At 33.2% G+C, this 23,782-nt stretch overlaps 1 long non-coding RNA gene across 2 annotated transcripts in view; it reads right to left on the bottom strand.

The window, feature by feature from the left end:
• Window positions 1-1,391: 1,391 nt before the first annotated feature.
• The window catches only part of LOC131397066 (uncharacterized), a 190,726-nt gene continuing 168,335 nt past the window's right edge, over window positions 1,392-23,782 (bottom strand). The window contains exons 4-6 of one of the 2 annotated variants that reach the window (XR_009216720.1): window positions 8,341-8,414; window positions 7,131-7,225; window positions 1,392-3,062 (exon numbers count right to left, since the gene is read on the bottom strand). This is a non-coding gene — a long non-coding RNA (uncharacterized LOC131397066). The remainder of the gene's footprint in view (window positions 3,063-7,130; window positions 7,226-8,340; window positions 8,415-23,782) is intronic. The other variant, XR_009216722.1, reaches the window with a different exon arrangement.

The raw sequence follows: 23,782 nt of genomic DNA, 5'->3' as shown, positions 1-23,782 counted from the left end.
TGTTCACCTTTCTTCTTCTTGTGATGATGGCAGATGATACAATGCCTACATGGTGAGATGAAGTGAGGTGAATGATGCAGGCATTGTGACATAGCATTATTTTCCAATGACAGTTGACTGTGGGTAACTGAAACCTTGGAAAGCAAAACCACGGACAAGGGGGGACTACTGTAGTTTGGACTATTTTGGAGAGGCTCTGGGTGTTGGACAATCACTTACGAAACGATATCAATACACCAATATTCACTAAGACGACAAGGATTTAAATAGAATTGAATCAAGGAAATAGAAAAAAGAAGGCACCAATATAAAGAGACTTCACAGTGCATTTCAATACTATATTTAAATTTGAAATAGTTGTCTCAGATCAACTTAAAAGAAAAAAAGGAGAAATATTTAGATTATCAAGTGTATCACTGTCTAGTATCATGACCTCCTGAATATAAGTTTCTTCCCAATACGCTTTTACAAAGCCAAGGGAGGCCGATGGCTTTCTCCTCTGCCTCCCTGCCGTTCCAACAAGTATCATTATCTCTAATCCCAGCCTTGCTCACCCTGCTGAGCAGCCAATACCTATTAAAGACAGCTTTTTGCAGTATTAACTGAAACCCTCAGTCCAGTGGTGGCATGTGGATATTTTGGCATATTTTAAATCATGCTTTTTTGAACAGCTTATTGGAATTTATCTAAAGTATTTGGATCTAAAAAATTTTTTCACCTTACCTGGCTTGGAACACAGTGCTAGAAAGTTTTATGCTCTTCTTATATGGGGATTCATATTGCTTATGGAAATTTGTTTATTACGCTTGTATATAAATTGGTTTTGTGAAGTCAAAATTTGTTATCGTCATAATCATGACAACAAAGGCATCAATAGCACTGATAATATTTAAAATTTATCAGTCAAGTAAAAAACCAAGACATTACTAGAAATAATAGAATAACCTCGTCTTAAAAGTTCATATAAACATGAAATTCTTAGTGCAACTATTAAGGCTGAAATCCTTTTCCCTTTCCGTCTTTATCCAATCAGGTTAGGGTGCTAAGGTAAGAATTTGTGAGACAGGCCTGACTTTGAAAGAACTGGAAAACAGCCCTATGAGCAAGTCACTCTGTGCCTCTCTGGCTTTCCATTTCTGACTCTGTTAAATTTAAGAATTGGGCTTGTTGATTTTTAAGCTCTCTTCCAGATGATTGGCATGATTCCTTAATTCACCTTCAAATATGCATATGTTGATAGTGTGAGGGACCTACCAAAATAAAATGTTCAAAATGTAAATGTGTTACATGTTTATGAGGTGATTTGGGGAGATTATGCTTCATAACGACAATATATGAAGATCAAGGTTTTGTCTTTGTGGCACCAAGCAGTGAAGTAAAAGATTACACACACACACACACATGTCAGTAAGCATATTTTCAAACATCTGGATCTTTTACATTATGGAGACCAAAACATCCAGATGTTTTCACTGAGTTTTAGTGCTAGGCATATTTTCAATACATCCCTTGAGAATCTCAATATTACTAACCCAAAAGAAGAACGCCTGTTGTGGTGTGTGTGTATGTGAGAGAGAGAGAAAGAGAAAGAGAAGAAGAAGAAGGAGAGAGAGAAAGAGGGGAAGGAGGGGGAGAGGGAAAATTCCCACTCTCCTAATCCCCAGAGTATAACAGTATATCCTACAACCACTTGCTGAAAAAACTGAGATAAATTTTCCGTTTCTCCAGCTTAATGTCATCTTGACTTTGGTCTCAGACTGCAAGGAAGTATTTATCATGATTTCATCTCTACACTGACAAAGAATATTCATTTCAAACATATTTCTATCTATAATTTAGTGAGTGTGCACGTGTGTGTGTTTTCACAGTATCTTGTGACTTACCCTGTATTTTATTCTACTTGAATTCTTGCTCTCAAATGTATGTAAACCTGCACTATCCTTTCATGCCTCACTGTGTTGTGTTGGAAACAGGTGGGGAGAACCCTGTCAGTGAGCTGCAGGCCGACTTGAGTCACCAAAGAAGTCTGCTTTCCTGACTTGTCAGTTCAAGTTAGTGTAAAAAGAACAGCTCTTAAAAATGCATGACTTCATGTGGTCAAATGTGTCAAAAATGGTTTAAAATAATACAATTCTAAGAACCATAGCGGGTGGGAGGGAACGGCAAAAAGAATTACTGGCATTTTCTTTTCCTACATCCCATACTTATAGTCAATGCCATAAAGGCACACCGGGAACACATGTGAGATGCAGTCATTTTCTCCAAATAAGTTTTGCCAAAATTACTGCATTTACTACTGTTATACTTATTGATTATCTCGATATGTATGGCTGGAGTGTCTATCTCTACATGCCCATGTGCTTTGACCAGGAGGCAATTCTTGCTCTAATCATAAGACGAGGAAAGACACTGTTGAGTGTAACTTCTGCATGCTATGGTGTAACACTTTGGGGATAATCACAACAGAAATTACCTTCTTGGGAGAATCAATTACAAGTTTTAAAACAATCTTCCTCTTTTACCTTAAATGAAAAGAAGCATGGAACAATACTGAATAACTAACAATATTTCCTAAATATGCTGATACTTTTTCAAAGTTGTGTCACTGCATGTTTTACTGGGATGCTCAGAGTTACATATAATTTTAAGTCAAATTGTTATGAAATAGGAAGTATTTTAGCTTTCTAATATATGGTTGAGTTATTGTGAATATTATGCACCTAATCATGAGAAAAATAGCCTTATATTCTAAGGAGTCCACTAGTTGGAACATTTTTTTCCCTTTAAAGATGTTAATTTCATTTTGTGATTTGAAGGTCACATCCCCTATCCTACACTCTCTTCATTGATGCTACCAAATTCAGCAAAAATATGTGCATCAATTTATGTAGACAAAGCTGTCTTTACTCACGCAAATTGGGTAAATTGGTGTACAGTAATGCAATCTATGCCCTCAAAGGCTCCGTGGTGTGTCAATGTGGGTTTTGTTCACAAACTGGTGCACTGTAATTTTGCAGGTGCAAATCTGGAAGCACTTTCAAAAATGGCACATCATTTCATTCCTGAAAAATAGTTAATATGTTAGCCTGGGAATTTCATAGCGCAAATTATATTTCATTCTGTAAATTCATGAAGGCCTAAATTTAAATAGATTTTCATAATATTCTTAGCCTAAAAGTACCTAAGTAACTAAATATATTTGAAGGTATTTTTCTTTGTAAATTCAAGCCTATCCTATCTGTTGAGGATTAGTAAACAGTTGGCAAGGAACTCCCTCTTGTGGTCAAACATTTTCAATTAGAAAAAGACATTTGTACTCAACTGATGGTTTGGATTATTAAAACATGGGTCACCTGTAACCATTAAGATTAACAATACTGATATAAGTGGTTTTACTGAAACAATTCATTGGGAATTAAAGCTGAATTCTGGAACATATGCTCTTAATTTTTCTAAAAACAGAGCTTTGCACTGCTGTTCAGGATAAATCCATTTTGAATTTCAATTTCCAAGGTTTCTTGTTACTTTAAAAATATTATGGCATTCTTTAAAATTATAAACACACACACTTATACATGTATGTGTGTATATATATGTGTATATATATATATAATTGTCAGATAGAGTAGGAGACATTTATGAATTGAGTATTGTAAGAAGTTCACGTCGTCTTTGTTTTGATCTGAGCACTTTGTTTTCTCGTAGTTTCTAAAACTGTAGGACTGCTAAATATTTCTTCAAGCAGCAGGAGAAACAGCTCCCATATGCTGTTAACCAATGCTTTCCCACAGTACACGTGGCTACAGAGTCTATTGTCAAAGCCAATAAATGCCTGACATCCAATCAGAAATGTCCTAAACACTTATTATGAATGAGGCAAATTACCAGACACGTAATGAAGCTGACAAATTATCATTTTTTTCCTGATCGTTCGACTTAAGGAGTGCCTCCAACCACTTCACAAGATCTGTAATAGACACTATCTGTCCTAGTACTGAGTATGCAATTCACTTTCACCATATCAAATTAAAACCTGATGCCAAGAAGCCTGAGATGTAACTTATCTTCTGACAGCAGATCAAAGGTCGGGAAGAAGGCCCTGCGCTCAGATCAGGTCACTGCTGCCAATTCAAATACTAATGATACAATCTGAACCAACTTCTTTTGGGGATGACTTTCAGTATGAGCAAAAGAAGGCTTCACACTTCAAACGAGTCATTATTTAAGGGAGAGAGAGACAGAGATGCTGATCATATAAGTTCTGCGGTTTGTTCAAGGAACGTCTACATGTGGAGAGAGCTATTTCTGCACATGTGCTGGTTCCAACGTCCCTTTGCCTGCCTAAAGTTAAACACTCAATCAGCCAAATGACGCACTCATACTTTCTTTACACAAGCTAAGGAAGAAAATGCAGGAGAGGACAAATTGTTTGTTTTTAAATTTTTGTTCATATTTCCTCACCGCTCTTCTTGTTAAGTTCTGTTGACTAAGGTGTATTTTATATTTAAATTGTTTCCTTTATTTTTTTATTGATACAAAACTAGATATGTTCACTATAGAGAAATCAGAAGTATACAAAATTATAAAAATATTAGAAACATAATAAGCATTTGCATTTCCCAAAACATGGGTATCTATGTAGTAGTTTTAATAACATTATTTAACACATATTGACTAATTTTAATGTTCATAAATGAATTTGTTTGTTTTTAATATTCTCATTTTTAACATAAGCATACTCTATTCTCTATTATATCAATAAACTATAACATATTTACTCAAACCACCATAGCTGGAGACATCTAAACATCTTTCCAACTTTTTCAATATTAAGAAAAAAAGATAAACATTTACATAGTTATATCTTTACTCACATGCCTAATTATTTAACAATACAATACATTCTCAAAGTAGTGAATTACAATGGATAAAATGCCACAACTTTTTGATCAATGTGTTTTTACTTTTTATTTTAAAATGTATATTTTAATGAAATTGTAAATATGTTCATGGATTCATTTTCAATTAAATCAAGTATGGAACTCATAAGCATTGTTCAAAGAATATAATTTATATATTTTTCCCAAAATAAAAATAAGTTTCTTAACACCAGAAAAAAAGTAAGTAATCTCTGAGCTTAAACTCAGGGTCTGTGCAAAGGAAATGATATTAATGGTCAATAAAGTTATAACTCATGCTGTCATCACCATCTGCATTCTTTTACTCTATACTTTCACTGACTACATAATATCAAGTCTCATGTAATACTTTTGGAATTAAAAGGATGCCTTCAAAATACTAACTGAGCTCTTTGTACATTTAGATAGAAATTTAGCATAATTTAGATGCTTTTAAGGGTAATTATTGTTTGTAATATATTTTTCTACAATATATTTTCCAGAAGAGTAATTTATTTCATGAGAAAAAAAGAGTAGAGTCAGCGGCACCTATGTATGCAAAATCAACCAATCAATTGATCTATTTTCTCTAGCTTTATATCTGTCTTTCAATTCCATTACATTAAATCTAAGATTCCATTCATTATAGAATGTACAATTTTTTTTCATACCACTGAGAAAGAAAATCTTCACCAATTACAATTATAAGATACCTTTAATTATAAGACAAGTTCTTCTTCTAAGGAGGTTAAAATTTAGAATTAATGGCTTAGAATCAATGTGTACGTGGTCAGAGGTATATAATGTATAAACAAATGTAAATAATCATATATAATTATAATCATATATACCAATAAATATATTTACAGACCACAGGACACTGTCCATGGTTTTAATGAGTCTTTAAAATAATTGATTTAATTTAACTTATTTTAATTTAACCTGATTTAACAGGATCACACTTCATATCTTAGCACTTTTTTCTGGAATATATGTTATGAATGTATGCTTTCATCATTTGTAAGTTATAAAACAATATATAAATACACAAAGTATCTGCAGGTAAGAAAACAAACAAATTTCTCAACAGTAAACCTGTGTCTTCTGCAAATAATTTAAAGACTTGGGGAACGTTTCTTTCAAATATTGAGTGAAAATAGATGGCTGGTCTACATTGTCTCTTCTGTGCCTATGGCAGCCATTGCTACCATGTTTCATTGACTAGAAGATGCCATTAATTATAAGACACACCATTATTTTATGTTTGATTAAAAAAGAAAAAAATTACTGCCAATTAGACTGTGACATGTCATTGATTGTAAGACACACCTCAATTCCAGAGAAGAAAAAGTATCAACTCTAGAATATATGAAACATTGTAATTAATCATGACGCTCTTTTCTGCTAAGTCTGAATACAGCCTCATATTATTTTGCAATGCAACATTTCCTATAGACATACCAATCGAAAGGGGTAATTTTGATATGGGATTGGTCGGATGTTCAGAATCTCCTAGGATGACAGTGGTCAATTTGAAATCCTCTAGTCAGTCAAGAGGTACAAGTCCAGCTACATGATAAACCCAGGATATTGGGTGCTACTCTGATCCTGTCTTTTCAAAAATCTCATTTACTGAGGGAATTTCCCACAGACATGTCTCTCTAATTTACTTGGCTATCAACGATAAATTACAATTTATGTGGGAAGAAGGGAAGAAAAGTTAGAGAAAGGGAGGAAGAAAAATAGCGTTAACCAAGTTCCTACATGTTAGGGTCCATACATATATTTTTTCATGGGTATTTTTTTTTTTTGACACTCTGAGAAACCTGAAAAGTTTTTACCTGCCCATTTTTTACAGATAAGGAAACTGAGGCTTGGGTCAGTGAATAACTTATCCAAATTCACATAGCTCTCAGGAGCGCAATTGTTGGAATTAATATCCAAATCTATTGAATTCCAAATCTTGTCTTCTCTACTACCTCAGAACACCACTCTGAAATTTACTTTGCAGGCAATTTGGATCCACAAGTTATTCAGCAAATGAAGGAATACCTGTACACAATGAGAAATGGAATCTCCTGGCATGGTCCAAATATTAGACTTATGTTTAATTTTATCTGATATATTCTGATTATTTGTCTACTGCCTGGCTACTTCCATACAGAAAAACTTGCTACTGACACTTGATCAGCACTTGAACTCCCAGGAATATTCCCATTCATTCTTCCTCACCTTTGGCTGTAGATTTCCGTAGATTACGATTCATTTCAAGATGCTGGGGCTGCAGTTCCTCAAGTTCTTCTGCTATGTCCTTTGGTCTGACTCAACTATCACACACATACACACACACACATATGGAGGTGAAAATGCTTCCGTGTTTTTGGCCTAGCCTATACGTTTTTTACAGAACTATTTTTCTTTTAAAATAGGATACAGTTTAGCCCAATGAATAAAGTTTTCTATTTTAAAATTTCTGAAATACTTCTCATAGTGTCATTGCATGTCAAGGTGAAGAAGATATAGGACAAGGAGAAGGGGAAATAGGCCAGTTAGCCACTATTTTTGGAGGAAACTGTCCATACTTTTTTTTTTTTTTTTTTTTTTTGTGAGGAGATCAGCCCTGAGCTAACATCCGCCAATCCTCCTCCTTTTTTTGCTGAGGAAGACGGCCCTGGGCTAACATCGGTGCCCATCTTCCTCCACTTTATATGGGACGCCGCCACAGCATGGCTTACCAAGCAGTGCGTCGGTGCGCGCCCGGGATCCGAACCAGCGAACCCCGGGCCGCCGCAGCGGAGCGCGCGCACTTAACCGCCTGCGCCACCGGGCCGGCCCCACTGTCCATACTTTTATCAGAACCAATTTACTTGCTCATTCTAAGGAGACATTTTGTTCTTTGTGGAACATGCTACTTCATTTTAAGCCTTTTCTCTGTGAAGAAGTTGTTCCCTCTGGTGCCTGAAACTACTGCATAAGCCTATTGTGATTTTTTTGGTGGAAACCATGACTCTCTTGAGTGTATTACTCTGGTTTAAAGTGGCCCCTCAATAGTAAATGATCAAATTGCTACATGGACCGTTTATACGGAGGTATTTCCTTTTGAAGCAAGAACGAAATCAAGTGTTTTTGTGCCACACCAGGGACTCAACATGCTCCAAGAGATAAGCCATTGGCCTAAGGATACAAAATCCTTCATACTGTCATTTTGCTTATATGCTTTGTTATCTGTTTAGAGCCATGTAGTTAAATCTTGTTAATTTGAATTCAGAGACATTAAAAGCACCAAAGGAAAGGATTGAAAAAATTATATATTTCATGTTAACTGAAATTGAGCAAGTACTTACACAACTTCTTGGAGTAAAGAAAAAAACCAGTAGAGTTTTTTAAATGTTTTTCAAAGGAGGGAGGGTAGCATGAGAACAGAAAAATAAATAAAACTTACTTCATAATAGTGACTTCAATCTGAGATTCCAGGTGTTTATGAATGATGAAACTAGTAACTGAGGTCTTCAAGTTCTTGTCAAGATTTTTAAAATATTTAATGGAAAGCAAAGATAAGACTACACAGTGAACTAAAATGTTGGCTTCCTTGATTTCGACTGAAATTATATCAGCTCACTATTATGACACTATTTTTCATAATGCTTAAAAGATTTTATTTGTGGTTATACAATATTTAATTTTTAAAACGTAAAAAATAGTAATTAATGCAGGTTGATAGGCAAAGATATTTTTAAACACAGGATCCATTAACAGAAAATAATAAAAAGGATAATTCATAATAACAGTGTTTGAGCTTCAAAGATTCATAATTCTCCTTCTTTGAGGATAAGTTGCTAAATAAGGAAAACACTTTTAAGATTATAGAATCCCTTTGCAAAAAATCAAGTATAAATAAATTTATGATTTAAGGAACAAAATATTAAAGTAATTGGCATTTCAATGTATAAATATTAAAATTGCCTCAATCACAAAAGGTAAAAATATGTTTTTCCTTTGTTATCTTGCTTCTATAATGGATGTACTTTCTTCGCCTTGAACATTTTATACAGAATGGGTATAATATAAACTGACAATTGGTTCAAGCTTATGCACTATTAGATGTGAGATTGTTGAACAGGAATCCCTGAGTTATTGTTTGGTGTAAAGAGGTGGAGAGACAGCTTTCATGATAAGGTGAACATGCCAGGAGCAATGGTTAAGTTGTCCTCAGCTAGGACCCAAATAAGGAATTGACTTTTCCTATTAAAGAGAATGCATTATAATTCTCCCCATTGCCACAGCATTAGGGTATGCAGTGTCACTAAGAAAGAGAACACAGAGGCCAAGGTTAGTGAGCCAAACTAATCCTATGTTAATAAGTGATGAAAAAAAGTTTTAGGTAGGAGAACTTCTGTCAAAGTCACTTGTGAAAATTTAGTTGTCAATTTCACCTTGATCAATTGAACTGGCATAGATATTATTTAATTTAAATATATGTTACAAGGCCCTGGAAAAAGGTGGCCCATTGTCGTACATACAACGTGCAACATTTGTAAGATCTGGAATACTTGGAAGAAATAAAGAGTAATTAGTTCCATAATTTCTTTGATAAAGAGGAACTATATTCATATTTAGCTTTAGAATTTAATTCTTATCATTTTCTTACTTATATTTAAGACAAATAGCAAAGTGAATATTGCTTTCTTTCTAGAAAGTTGGGTCTGGCTTTCCTGTGAGTGGTCTGTTACATAAAGATCTTAGTTAAAGATCCCTTTCAGGAATTGTCTTTATGTGTTCATGGGCTGGCTGCAACTAATCTGAGTTCTATAAATAATTATCTTTCCCAGATAGAAGGGGAATAAAACCCCTATGTAATTAACATTCCATTTAAAAACTTGCTTTACTATAATTTTATTTTTCTATTTTCCTGACTAGGTGTGATATAAGATACATTTAGGTGCCAGAGAAAGAGCACTTGAATAAAAATGTGAAGATATGCAGTATTGTATAATGTTTAGAGCATAATGTTTAGAATTGAGAGAAATTTGATGGGTTCAATTCTCTGATTCACCACTGGCCAGTTATATGACCTTAGATAAATTCCATAAGTCAGAGTGCTTCAGTTTTCACATCTGTGAGGTGGGGATAATACTACAAGTAATGGTCAAGAACAGTGCATACTGCAGCTGTCACTAACATTATGTAGCTTAGAGCCTCAATTTCCTCATCAATAAAAAGGAATTTGAATAAATGATCTCTACTTTTGACTACATTTTGGAAATTTTGTATTAAAATTAATTATATATGACATAAGAAAGTTTTAAAAATAATTTTCTATGACATCTGCAAGACAGATGAATTTCATAATGGGAGAATATTTACTTTGACCTAGAATGAAGTTAGTATTTTTAGTGTAATGGACCTTCATATACTTGAAGATGGTATTTAATGAGTCTAAGAGTGTGTACACAGAAAATCTGGGGATCAGCTATTATCTTCTGTGTAAAAAAGTATGAACTATAGGGAAAAGGATAAAGTATATTTAGCAGAGAAAGTATTTAGAAAGAAATTATGGGAAGATAGGAAAAGAGAGGAAAAAGAATGAAACGGAGGAAGACTATGTAGCTGGTAGAGGTAAGAGTGACTGGAGAAGGTGTGTGCAATACACTCATCAGTGAAATGTTCTTCCAGACATCCACTACTAGTAAATCTGAATAACCCAACATATTTGAAATAAATAAAAAACAAGAATAAAAAATTACATCAAATAAAGATGTAGAGCTTTTGTAGACATTTGAAGTTATCAGCTTAAAATAGATTGTTTTAACTATAAGATGTTTTTTTTAAGGCTAATTGTAACTACAAAGCAAAAATCTATAGTAGATACACAAAAGACAAAGAGAAAGAAATCAAAGCAGTAAATCATCAAATCACAAAGAAAGACAGAAAAAAGAAAGAAAGAAAGGAACAGAGGATCTACAAAATACCGAGAAAAGAACTAACAAAATGGTAATAGTAAGAACTTACCTATCAATAATCATTTTAAATTTGAATGGATTAAATTCTCCAATCAAAAGACATAGAGTGGCTTAATGGATTGGGGAAAAAAAAGACCCAACTATGTGCTGCCTATAAGACACTCACTTCACCTTTAAGAACACACATAAGCTGAAGACAAAGAGATGGAAAAAGATATTCCATGCAAAGGGAAATTGAAAAAGAACAGGGTAGCTACACTTACATCAGACAAAATAGGTTTTAAGTCAAACACTGCAACAAGACACAAAGAAGCTCATTATATAATGACAAAGAGGTTAATTCATCAAGAAGATATAACTTATGTAAATATTTATGAGCCCAACATCAGAGTACCCAAATATATAAAGCAAATACTAACAGATTGGAAGGGTCAAATAGACAGCAATACAAAAATAGTAGGGAACTTCAATACCTCACTTTCAACATTGGATAGATCATCCAAAAGAACAATCAATAAGGAAACAAAGGACTTGGACTACACATTAGACCAAAGAGACCTAACAGACATACACAGAACATTCTATTCAACAGTAGCAGAATTCACATCCTTCTCAAGTTCACACAGAATATTCCCTGAGATAGATCATATGTTAGGCCACAAAACAAGTCTTAATATATTTGAGAAGATTGAAATCATATCAAATATCTTTTCCAACCACAGTGGTATAAAATTAGAAATCAATAACATTAAGGAAAAGTGAAAAATTTACAAATATGTGGAGATTAATCAATGTGTTCCTGAACAACCAATGGATAAAAGAAGAAATGAAAAAAATGTCTTGAGACAAATGAGAATGGAAATACAACATATCAAAACTTATGGGATGCAGCAAAAGCAGTTCTAAGAGGAAAGTTTATAGTGATAAATGCATACTTTAAGAAAAAAGAAAATCTCAAATAAACAGTTTAATTTTACACCCCAAGGAACTAGAAAAAGAAGAACAAACTAAGCCCAAAGTTATAGAAGAAAGGAAATAAGATCAAAGCAGATACAAATGAAATAGAGACTAGAAAGATAATAGAAAAGATCAACAAAAGTAAGAATTGGTTTTTTGAAAGTATAAACAAAATTGACAAATGTTTAGCTAGAATTACCAAGAAAAACAGAGAAGATTCAAATAAGTAAAATCAGAAAGAAGAGACATTACAACTGATACCACAGTAATGCAAAAAGATTACGAGACTACTATGAATAACTATATACCAATAAATTAGATAACCTAGAAGAAATGGATAAATTACTAGAATTGTACAACCTACCAAGACTGAATCAAGAAGAAATAGAAAATTTGAATATACCAATTACTAGTAAGGAGATTAAATCAGTAATAAAAAACCTCCCAAAAAACAAAGTTCAGGAACAGACGGCTTCACTAGTGAAGTCTAGCAAACATTTAAAGAATTAATCCCAATCCTTCTCAAACTCCTCCAAAAAAATTGAAGAGGAGGAAACACTTCCAAACTCATTTTACAAGGGCAAAATTACCCTGATACCAAAGCCAGAAAAGGACACTACAAAAACAGAAACTTACAGGCAAATATCCCTGATAAACACAGATGCAAAAATTACCAACAAAATATTAGCAAGCCAAATTTAACAGCACATTAAAAGGATCATACACCATGATCATGTTGGATTTAACTTTGGGATATAAAGATGGTTCAACATATGAAAAATTAGTGTGATATACTACATTAACAAAATGAAGGATAAAAATCATATAATCATCTCAATATATGCAGAAAAAGCAATTGAAAAAATTCAACATCACTTAATGATTAAAACTCTCAATAATTAGGTATAGACGGATTGTAACTCAACATAATAAGGGCTGTATATGACAATCCCACAGCTAACATCATATTCAATGGTGAAAAGTTGAAAGCTTTTCCTCTAAGATCAGGAACAAAACAAGGATGCACACTCTGGCCACTTTTATTTAACATAGTACTAGAAGTCCTAGCCAGAGCAATTATGCAAGAAAAAGAAATAAAAGGCATCTAAATCAGAAAGAAAGTTTGTTTGCCGACAACATGATCTTATATATAGAAAACCCTAAAGATTCCACCAAAAAACCGTTAGAACTGATAAATGAATTCAGTAAAGTTTCAGGATACAAAATCATCATACAAAAATCAGTACCATTTCTATACAATATCAACAAACTATCAGAGAAAGAAACTAAGAAATCAATCTCATTAAGGATACTTAGGAATACTTAGGAATAAATTTTACTAAGGTGATGAAAGATCTGCACACTGAAAACTATAAAACACTGATGAAAGAAATTGAAGGAAACAAAAATAAAAGATATCCCACGTTCATTGATTGGACAAATTAATATTGTTACAATGTCTATACTGCCCAAGTGATCTACATATTCAAGGTAATCCCTATCAAAATTCCAATAACATTTTTCACAGAAATAGAAAAAACAATTCTAAAATTCATACAAAACACAAAATAACGTCAAATAGCTGATTCAATCTTGAGCAAGAAGAACAAACCTGGATGCATCACACTTCCTAATGTCAAATATATTATAAGTTTGCAGTAATCAAAACAATATGGTGTTGGCATAAAAACAGACACAGAGATCAATGAAAAGGAATAGAGAGCCCAGAAAGAAATCTATGCATTTATGGTCTATCGATCTTTGACAAAGTTGCCAAAACACACAATGGGGGAAACAACCATCTCTTCAATAAATGTTGTTTGGAAACCTGAGTTTCTACATGCAGAAGAAGGAAATTGGACCCCTAACTCACTCCATATGCAGAAATCAATTCAAAATCAACTCAGAATAAAGATTCAAATGTAAGATGATACTGTAAAACTATTAGAAGAAAACATAAGGAAAAAGTTTCTTGACATTATTTTGGGCAATGATTTTTTGGATATGACCCCAAAAGCACAGACAATAAAAGGAAAAACAGACAAATGGGATTACATCAAGCTAAAAAGTTTCTGCATGGCAAAAAAAAATCAACAAAATGAAAAAGCAACTTACAGAAAGAGAGAAAATATTTGCAAACCATATATCTGATAAGGGGTTAAGATATAACATATATTAGGAACTTTTACAACTCAATAGCAAAAAAAAAAAAAAACGTCCCAAATAACCCAATAAAAATATGGGCAAAAGATCTGAACAGACGTTTTTCCAAAAAAGACATACAAATGGCTAATAGGTATCTGATAAGGTGCTCAACATCACTAATCATCACGGAAATGGAAATCAAAACCACAATGAGATGTCACTTTACACCTGTTAGAATGTCTATTGTCAGAAAAACAAGAGATAAAAAACATTGGTAGAGATGTGGAGAGGAGGGAACCCTCACACACTTTGGTGGGAATGAAAATTGGTACAATTATTATGGAAAACAGCATGGAGTTTCCTCAAAAATTTAGAAATAGAATGACCATATTATTCAGCAATCCTACTTCTGGGTATATAGTCAAAGGAAATGAAACTACTTTCTGGAGGAGATATCTGCACTCTTATGTTCAGTGCAGCATTATTCACAATAGCAGAAATATGGAAACAACTTTAGTGTCTGTTGGCCGATGAAGGGATAAATAAAATGTGAGATATATATATATCTCATTATTATATATATATCTATCTTACACATATATATATATTGTTATATATATAACAATATATGTATAATATATATAACTATATATGTATATATATAATATATGTATAAATACATATATTATAGTTATATATATATATATATATATATAATGGAATAACATTCAGCCTTAGAAAATGAAGGAAATCCTGCCACTTGTGACAACATAGATAAGCCTGGAGGACATTGTGCTAAGTGAAATAAGCTAGACAGAGAAAGACAAATACTATATGTAGATGTTGCTCAAACAGTAAGAACTTTCAGTTATAAGATGAATAAATTCTGAGGATCTAAATGAACAGCATGATGACAACAGTTAATACTGTCTAACATATCTTGAACTTTGCTAAAAGAGTAGATCTCAAGCATTCTCACCAAAAACAAACAAACAAACAAAAACTATGTGAGGTGGTGGATATGTTAATTAAATTAATTGTGGTAGGCATTTAACAATGTATATGTATATTAAATCATTGCATCATACACTTTAAATATATTACAATTTTGTCAATTATACTTCAATAAAGCTGGAAAAAAAAATCTCTATGCCCACAAATTTGATAACTCAGATGAATTGAACTAACTCCTTGAAAGATTCACTATATCAAAACTCACACATGGAGAAATTGATAATCTGAATATGTCTAGAGCTATCAAATAAATTGTATAAAAGATTATTAATTTTCTAAAATAGAAGGCAACAGGGTGAAATAGTTTCACTGCTGACTTCTACAAAGCATTTAAGAAAGAAATGACAATTTTTCTATAAACTCTTCCAGAAAATAGAAGGAGAAGGGAGACTTCCTAACTCATTCTATGAAGCCAAACTCACCTTAATACCAAAACCAGATAAAGACATTACAAGAGAAGGCAAATTACAAATATCACCATGAACATAGATGTAAAAATCCTCAACAAAATGTGAGCAAACTGAGGGGCCAGCCCGGTGGCGCAAGTGGTTAAGTGAGCACGCTCCGCTGCGGCGGCCCGGGGTTCGCTGGTTCGGATCCCGGGCGCGCACCGACGCACTGCTTGGCAGGCCATGCTCTGCCGGCGTCCCATGTAAAGTGGAGGAAGATGGGCACAGATGTTGGCCCGGGGCCGTCTTCCTCAGCAAAAAAAGAGGAGGATTGGCGGATGTTGGCACAGGGCTGATCTCCTCACAAAAAAAAAAAAAAAAAAAAATGTGAGCAAACTGAATCTAACAATGTATAGAAAGAATTATACACCATAAACAAGTGTGATTTGTTCCAAGTATGCAAGGATGGTTCTACATTAGAAAATGAATTAGGGGCCGGCCCCGTGGCTTGGTGGTTAAGTGCGCGCGCTCCGCTACTGGCAGCCCGGGTTCAGATCCCGGGCGCGCACCCATGCACCGCTTCTCCAGCCATGCTGAAGCATGAAAAAATTAAAGAACTGGAAATTAAAACAACAATGAGATATCACTACACATCTGTTAGAATGGCTAAAATCAAAAACACTCGTAATACCAAATTCTGGCTGTTATGGGGAGCAACAGGAACTCTCATTTGTTGCTGGTGAAAATGCAAAATGCTAAAGCCACTTTGGAAGACCATTTTGCAGTTTCTTATAAAGCTAAATATAGACTTACCATAAGATCCAGCAAGCAGGCTCTTAGGTATTTACTCAACTGAGTTGAAAACTTGTGCCACACAAAAATCTTCACACAAATATTTACAGCAGCTTTATTCATAACTGTCAAAAACTGGAAATAATCAAAATGTCTTGCAAAAGGTAAATGGATAAATTAACTACCTTATATTCACATAATGGAATATTATTCAGCTATACAAAGGAACGAACTATCAAGCCAAGAAAAGACATGGAGGAGCTTTAAATGCATATTTCTTAACGAAAGGAGCCAGCCCGCAAAAAATACATACTTTAGGATTCCAACTATATGTCATTCTGGAATAAGGAAAACTATGGGGACATCAGTGGTTTGAGGGATTTGAGCGAGGGATGAACTGATGGAACACAAAAGATTTTTAGGGAAATGGAACTACTCTACATAATATTGTAATGGTGGATACATGACAGTACGTATATGTCAGAATTGTACAACACAAAGAGCAAACCTTTATCTAAACCATGGACTTTAGTTAATAAAATAAAACTATATTTGATGTGGATCAATAGAACTTGTTGAATGTAAAATAAATTGCATCTTCACTCTCAAGATGCCTAATATAAATTCTTAGTTGCACATACTGCATTGTCTAAATTATGTAGGACTCCAGAACAAACTCAAAAAATGGAAATTCAAATACTCAATATTAATTTTGATAAAATATAATCTAATGGTTTTATATTTTTATTCAATTGAGTGAAGTTAGTTCTATCTACAGTATTAGTTTATCTTGGAACCCAATGTGTTATGGGATGAATTATGTCCCCTCAAAATTCATATGTGGAAGTCCTAATCCCCAGTACCTCAGAATGTGACTGTGTTTGGCGGTAGGAACTTTAAAGAGGCAATTACACTAAAATGAAGTGATTAGTGTGGGTCCTAATCCAATATGATTGAAGCCCTTCTAAGAAGAGAAGATTAGGACACAGATAGGCACAGAGTGAAGACCACGCAAAGACAGGAAGACAGCCATCTGGAATAAAGAGAACCAAGGAGAGAGACCTTTGAGAGAATAAACCAACACCTTGCTCTCAGACTTCTAGCCTCCAGAACTGTGACAAAATAAACTTCTGCGACTTAGGCCACCCAATTTCTGGTACTTTGTCATGGCAGCCTATGAAGCAACTGGTTAAAGTGAAATAATTTGGTCTAGTACTACAAATATTTCTATCACCACAATGAAGTGCACTGATGTGTGGGAAAGACGATTTGCTATTCTTTTCATTAGATCTTTTTCCAAAAATTTTGAAGCAATAATGGTGTTTTACCCTGGACTTAGATCCAAATCTAATAGTAATACTGGAAAAAATATAATTTTTGAAAGTTTTAGTTTTTGTCTATGACCAATGACAAACCTTACAATAGTAATTCCTTTACTAAAATTAGCAAAAGAAATATTTCTATACTTTAAAAACATGTTTAATTCATTTCTTCATATCGATTAAAATCCTTGATTACAATTCTCACATTTTCATGACAGTGTAGGACAGAAAAATCTTTAAGATATTTTTCCTCTTCTTTTGTTTTCCTTTTCTAATTTTCAACATTTCATAAAAAGAATATTGTCATTTTTTTCAAATCTTTCATTTACTTTTCTTCGTACAATATTCGAAGAAGAATAAAAATATTTTCTCTGATTGATATGTCTTTCCTATTTAGTTCTTCTTTTGACACTACATTGATTTTCCCCTCGTGTTTTGAATAATGTTAAAATCATCATGGCTGTTCATGTTCTTCTTACTTGTTTAGGACAAAATATTCAATCATCATCGAAAGAATGCCAATAAATGGTTCTAAATATCTAAGCAAAAAAAAAGGTCAATTTTTCATAACTTTTGAAGTTAATTTTTACTCAAAAAATAACACAAGTGGAAAAATATTTCAAGTATATTTTACTTTTTGTAAATTGGAATCCACCAATGTTTGTGAAATTTCACAGACACTATTAAATTATTACATCTCAAGATTAATACCTTTTTAAAAAAGTTTTTAAAGGAAGAATTAACCAAAGCTGTTATGAAATGCATTATTTTAAGCAATTTATGAAAAGTTAACAGATATATAGAGTCACCAGTCATGTCTTTCATATGCTTGTTCATTTTTATCTTGCCCTGTAGCTCAAGGTTTTCAAGTATTTTGATGATGGGCTATCTACACTGCAATAATCATCTCTATGCTCATGCTATTTAGAGCAGAACTAACTCTATAGTTAGTTTTTGTCTAGCATGTCTCAATATATACTGTTTGTGTAAATAGATGTCAAGTCCCTAGAGAGAGATTTTTCTCTCAAAACAGTATAATTTATTCATCCATTTATTAACTTATTAAGTCCTACAGTCAGTAGGTTGCTTGGTGTTGAGCCTACAAAATTAAATGAGAGAGCTTTTTCTTTGAAGCTGTGGTAGGGGAAATACATTCCATTCCAGGATCATTCAACTGTCTAAGAATAGGATATATAGCGAGAGGGAGTAGTGGGAGAAAAGGCTATAAAGGTAGGATAGAATCAGGTATAAGAGAGACTTCAATGCTGCATCAAGGTATTTTATTCTGTGAATAATAGGTATAACCTTTAGGTTTGGGGGCAGTAACATGATCATATCTAAATCTACTAGCAGGCTTAAGGACGTGCCAAGATCGAAGGTGGGGAGATGAATTATGTTACTACTGCTAAAGTTCAGGTAACACACAACAAAAGTCATAACAAGACAGGATTAGTGAATAGCGTGGAACTGAAATAGATGGAACTGTGAAGCATAAGAAATCAAACACAAAGAACCTGGCCAGGATAAGACTAGAGTTAGAACATCAGAAGGTAAGTTACCCCCAAAACTAATGTTGGCTTGCCTGAGAAGAACATGGAAACATAGAAGATGTGGAATTCTGTAGAAGGAACAGGTGTTAGGGGAAAGATGACTAATTTGATTTTTCAACAATATAAATGTAATGAAGTGTCTATGGCCCCTGTTACCTCTTGAGACTCTAGTGCTTGTATAGTAGCTTAACCTAATGGGTAAGTATGGAACATCCTTCAAAGTTAGATACAGGTAAAGGAATTGGGACCCATATAAATGCAGCTTGCAAGTTTTAGATTTCAAGATTTAAGGGTCTTGACTTCAACTTTAATACTGTAAAGCACAATGGTTGTTAGACAAAATCTGTTGTTTGTTCTCTAAACATTTTTGTTGTTAGCAAATAGGTAACGAACATTTGCCCCTTCCCTTTAATCAAACCTTGGTTCATTCGTTCGTTCGTTCCTTCCTTCCTCCCTTCCTTCCTTTCTCTTCCTCTCTTTATTTGTATCCATCCATCCGTCCATATATCTATACACCTATATATCACCCACAAATCCTCAAGGGTCCAGGAAAATGTCTCCAAATTACAAACTCACCAGAGATAATACAAAAAACTGTTTGTTTTTTTTAAATGGGAGACTAAAATAGTTTTCATATTTAAAAATTTGTAAATGGGGTAGTACATACTTATGTTAATATTTTAAGTAATATAATTCAAATAATTTATCCCAACCATTATAGATATGATACAGTAGTTTTAGTATATTCATTAAACCATATCCATATTCAAAAATTATTTTAAAAGATATGTGATATCTCAAGTGCCCTGAAGAGTCTGAATAAAATATGTATTCTTAATTCTTTCCCCAAATCCAACTTTCTACATCTAACAATTCAAAGTTCAAGCTACAGTTATGATTTGAATAAGTAATAGAATGCAATACATTCACACAAGACATTGATTAACTCAAAATTCCAAAAAATTTTATTTAACATCTAAAACCCTGTAAAAATGCCCAAAGGAGTATTGATATACTGTGGTTGGAGACTGCACTCTTCATAAACTCCCTTTTCATACTCTAAAATCAACTGTATTCTATTCCTTCACGCATCTATCGATTATACAGGAAAATGCTTTTATAAAAATCAATGTGTAAAAGACTTCTTTTATAGTCTTATCTTTGTCTCTTCACAAGATTGTTTGATGTTTTATTGTGAATACTAAATACTCTTGATGATCAAAATGTAAAAGTAGTCTGTAACATTTTACAAAAAAGAGAAACATGACATCACCTTGATATCATGAGAAAAAGTTTCTGTTTCATCTCCCACATGTAAATATACTATTCAAGACTATTTTCCTATATCAAGGGAAGATTTATTTTTGAAAAATTATATCGACTGTTATTATTCAGCAACTCTTAATTATTTAATGAATCCGAATTAATAGTAATTAATTGTATTTAAATCTCCCTCTCCACAGTGTACTGTATAAGACACTCAGTGAATGATGATTATACAGCATTTTTAAAGAAGATAGTATATCACATATCTTTGAAAAACTCTAAACATATGACATCTTTGAAGGATTTTCTCTTTAAAAATAATATTACTACCCTTTACCATAGATATATTTACACAATACTTTTGGATCAGCAACAAAAAATCCTGAAAATTAGAATATCCATCATATGGAAAGTGTCAATCAGAAAGCATTATCTTTGCATATTTAAAAAAATTATTCAAACAGATGGATTTTCAAATTCAACTTCAAAACCCAGCCTTCACGAATTCACTTGAATCACATTCGCTTGGACATTTCCTTAGGCAGCTGCTTGATGTCAAATGTGTCTTTTGTCTGTTTTCACTTATTTGGTCAATTTGCAGTTTATAAAATCCACCACAAACTGACTTTGCCGAATGCATAAGAAACGAACTTCAACTGATCCTGTATTGAGAAAAAGGTAATTTAGTCTCCAAAATATTGAGTTATCTCCAGAAGAGAATTCAAAGGAGAAGTACAGAAAGCCTTTCTGATTAAACCTTAATTAATTAGCCTTCATTTCCCCCTACTTTCTCTTCTTTTCCTCTTGTTCTTCTCTCCCTGTTTTTCTCTAATTAACACGTGAAAGTTTAATGCAAAATTGCATGAACTTCATGAAAGAAAAATGCCCATTTGAAAGGATATGACTGCATTTTACCTCAATGGCTCTGAAACTCAGAGAAAGCAAAGTGGCAGATGGGCAAAGATGGATGATTTCCGACCAGGAATATCGTTGTTAGTGTAGCATAAGCCATGGGTTTGGAGAGATTTTATCACTTAAAGCCTTTAGATAATAAAACAATTGCCTAATGAGCCAAACTCTTGCATTATTTATTCTAACATATATATTCATATTATAATTATGTCATTAAGATGCCTGATATGTAAGATAAATGTATTTGATTATTAAATTGATTTGAACATTCTAATTCTATAAGTAGAAGTCTTTGCTTGTTTGGGTTTCTTTTCAATTTGTTTTGAAAAGGTGCCGTCCGGTTTCTTTGAATTCTTTCGCCTATTCATTCAATAAATATTTATTAATCACATACAAAGAGCAAAGTACAATTCTCTGCACTGGGAATATAGGCAGTGAACAAAATAGACAAGGTTGTTAAGAAAAATTGTCAGACTTAGAAAAGGACAGACAATATTACTGGTTAGACTTTCAATGAAATGCTCACATTGACTAGTGGGGTCTCTGGGGATTATCTGATTTATAGAAGTGTGCATTTTTTTTTTTTTTTGTGAGGAAGATCAGCCTTGAGCTAACATCCAATGCCAATCCTCCTCTTTTTGCTGAGGAAGACTGGCCCTGGGCTAACATCCATACCCATCTTCCTCCACTTTATATGGGATGCTGCCACAGCACGGCTTGACAAGCAGTGCGTCCGTGTACGCCTGGGATTGGAACCTGTGAACCCCAGGCCGCCAAAGCGGAGTGTGTGTACTTAACCGCTATGCCACTGGGCTGGCCCCCAGAAGTGTGCATTTTTAATTGTCTTTGACGTATAATAGAAAAAAATTGAAAAGTAGAAAACTGATATAACTGATTCTGTTCACGACAGTGCAAATAAACATTGTCCAGTAAATCTCCCTAAGTCAAATTCTCATTCCAACAGGTTGTAACATGTTACTGATTCCCTCACTTAATGAGTTAAATAATAAAATCCTTGACACATGTTCAATTAAACTTGAAGAGAGCCACAATTTTATCATTTTGAAAAATCTTTTTAAACAACTCCCTTGTCTTTTGGCACTTATATTCTAGTGGGTCTTATATAAATGCCTGAACAACGTAAAAAGATAGGATTCTTCCATTCTCATTCACTATAATAAGATGATTTCGATGGAAGTCAGGAAGTCTTCATTTATGTCAGTAGAAAAATGTAAGCGGAGAATGTGTTTCAAATGTCTGGGCTTACAAAGCAAATCTATTCATTTTGAAAGACCCAAAAGTAAGAGTACACTGTTTCCTTGGTTTCCTTTTTTTTAAACTTTGGCTTGGAGCAATAAGATTGTACAATTTTTGGATAATGATTTTTGCTAGTTAACCTGAAATGAAAGTATACATATTGTTTATAGAGTTGATGGTAAATATAGTTGAACACCCACCGTGCAGTTTACAGGATCCAGCTGGTTATTATAAGCTTTTATGAATACTCAATAAAACTTAATAGATACCCATTCTTGTACCTTACTCCCAGAGCCGCAATCAGGTAGAAAATCAGCCTACTTGGAAGAGACTGTTACATCATTTCATTATGAACCCTGACAATACTTGTTTTGTAGTGATATCTGTGAATGATAAAATAGTAACTAAAGATATGTGTAAGCTTGAATAGTGATATCTGTGAATGATAAAACAGTAACTAAAGATATGTGTAAGCTTGAATAGTGTGATAGTTGAACATATTGGTATAAAACTTTTCTGAAATTTTACCAAATCTTCTTAAATAATTTTTGTAAGTTCTTTAGTCTATTTTTTATTATTTAATTACTTAGCTGGTTAGGAACTCATATAAACTAACTTTAAAAATAATTGCAAACTGATGAGAGCAACAGTTTAATAGGATTACTTGTTCAAGGGAAATTCTACATATAATCTATGTTTAGAGGATGAAAATAGTGACTATAATAAACAAATGTATATTATTAAATTGCTTTTAAATTTTTTTTCATGATTTTGGAATATAGCTTGTATACTTGTACTTTTCCAAAAGCCTGTGAATTCTAATTTAAAAATTTGCTGCTCGAAAATTCCAATTCACCAAAATTTGCTCATCATTTGGTAAAATAATTTAACCCTTTCTCCTTTTTTCCTACTCTTAAAAGCACAAAAATAGCATTTTATTCTCAAAACACATTACAAATTGGATTATGACATATTTCACAAAGGCTAAATAAAGCAATTATTTAGTGACTGCCACCACTACCTTCACTTAAAGGGAAAAGAACAGAAATAGCAGGCATGTGGAATTGTAATTTGGAAAGAGAAAACTGGTATCAATCAGACCAACAGAATACATTACAAAATTTTTAAGCAGCATCCTCTCTCCCTTTCAAATTGACTTTGTAGAGGGAAGTTTATAATCTAAAATAACAATAATCATAATACCAATAGCTAAGATGATTGGTTGCCTTTCTAGTCCAAGGAAAACAAAAATGAAGGTAATTTTATCTTTTTAATTTTATCAAGCAACAACATTTCTTTTGAAATTTAGTAAAGATAGAA

Source organism: Diceros bicornis, chromosome 1, assembly GCF_020826845.1.
Source record: "Diceros bicornis minor isolate mBicDic1 chromosome 1, mDicBic1.mat.cur, whole genome shotgun sequence".
Classification (NCBI taxonomy): Eukaryota; Metazoa; Chordata; class Mammalia; order Perissodactyla; family Rhinocerotidae; genus Diceros; species Diceros bicornis.
This window is presented reverse-complemented; position numbering and strand designations above follow the sequence as displayed.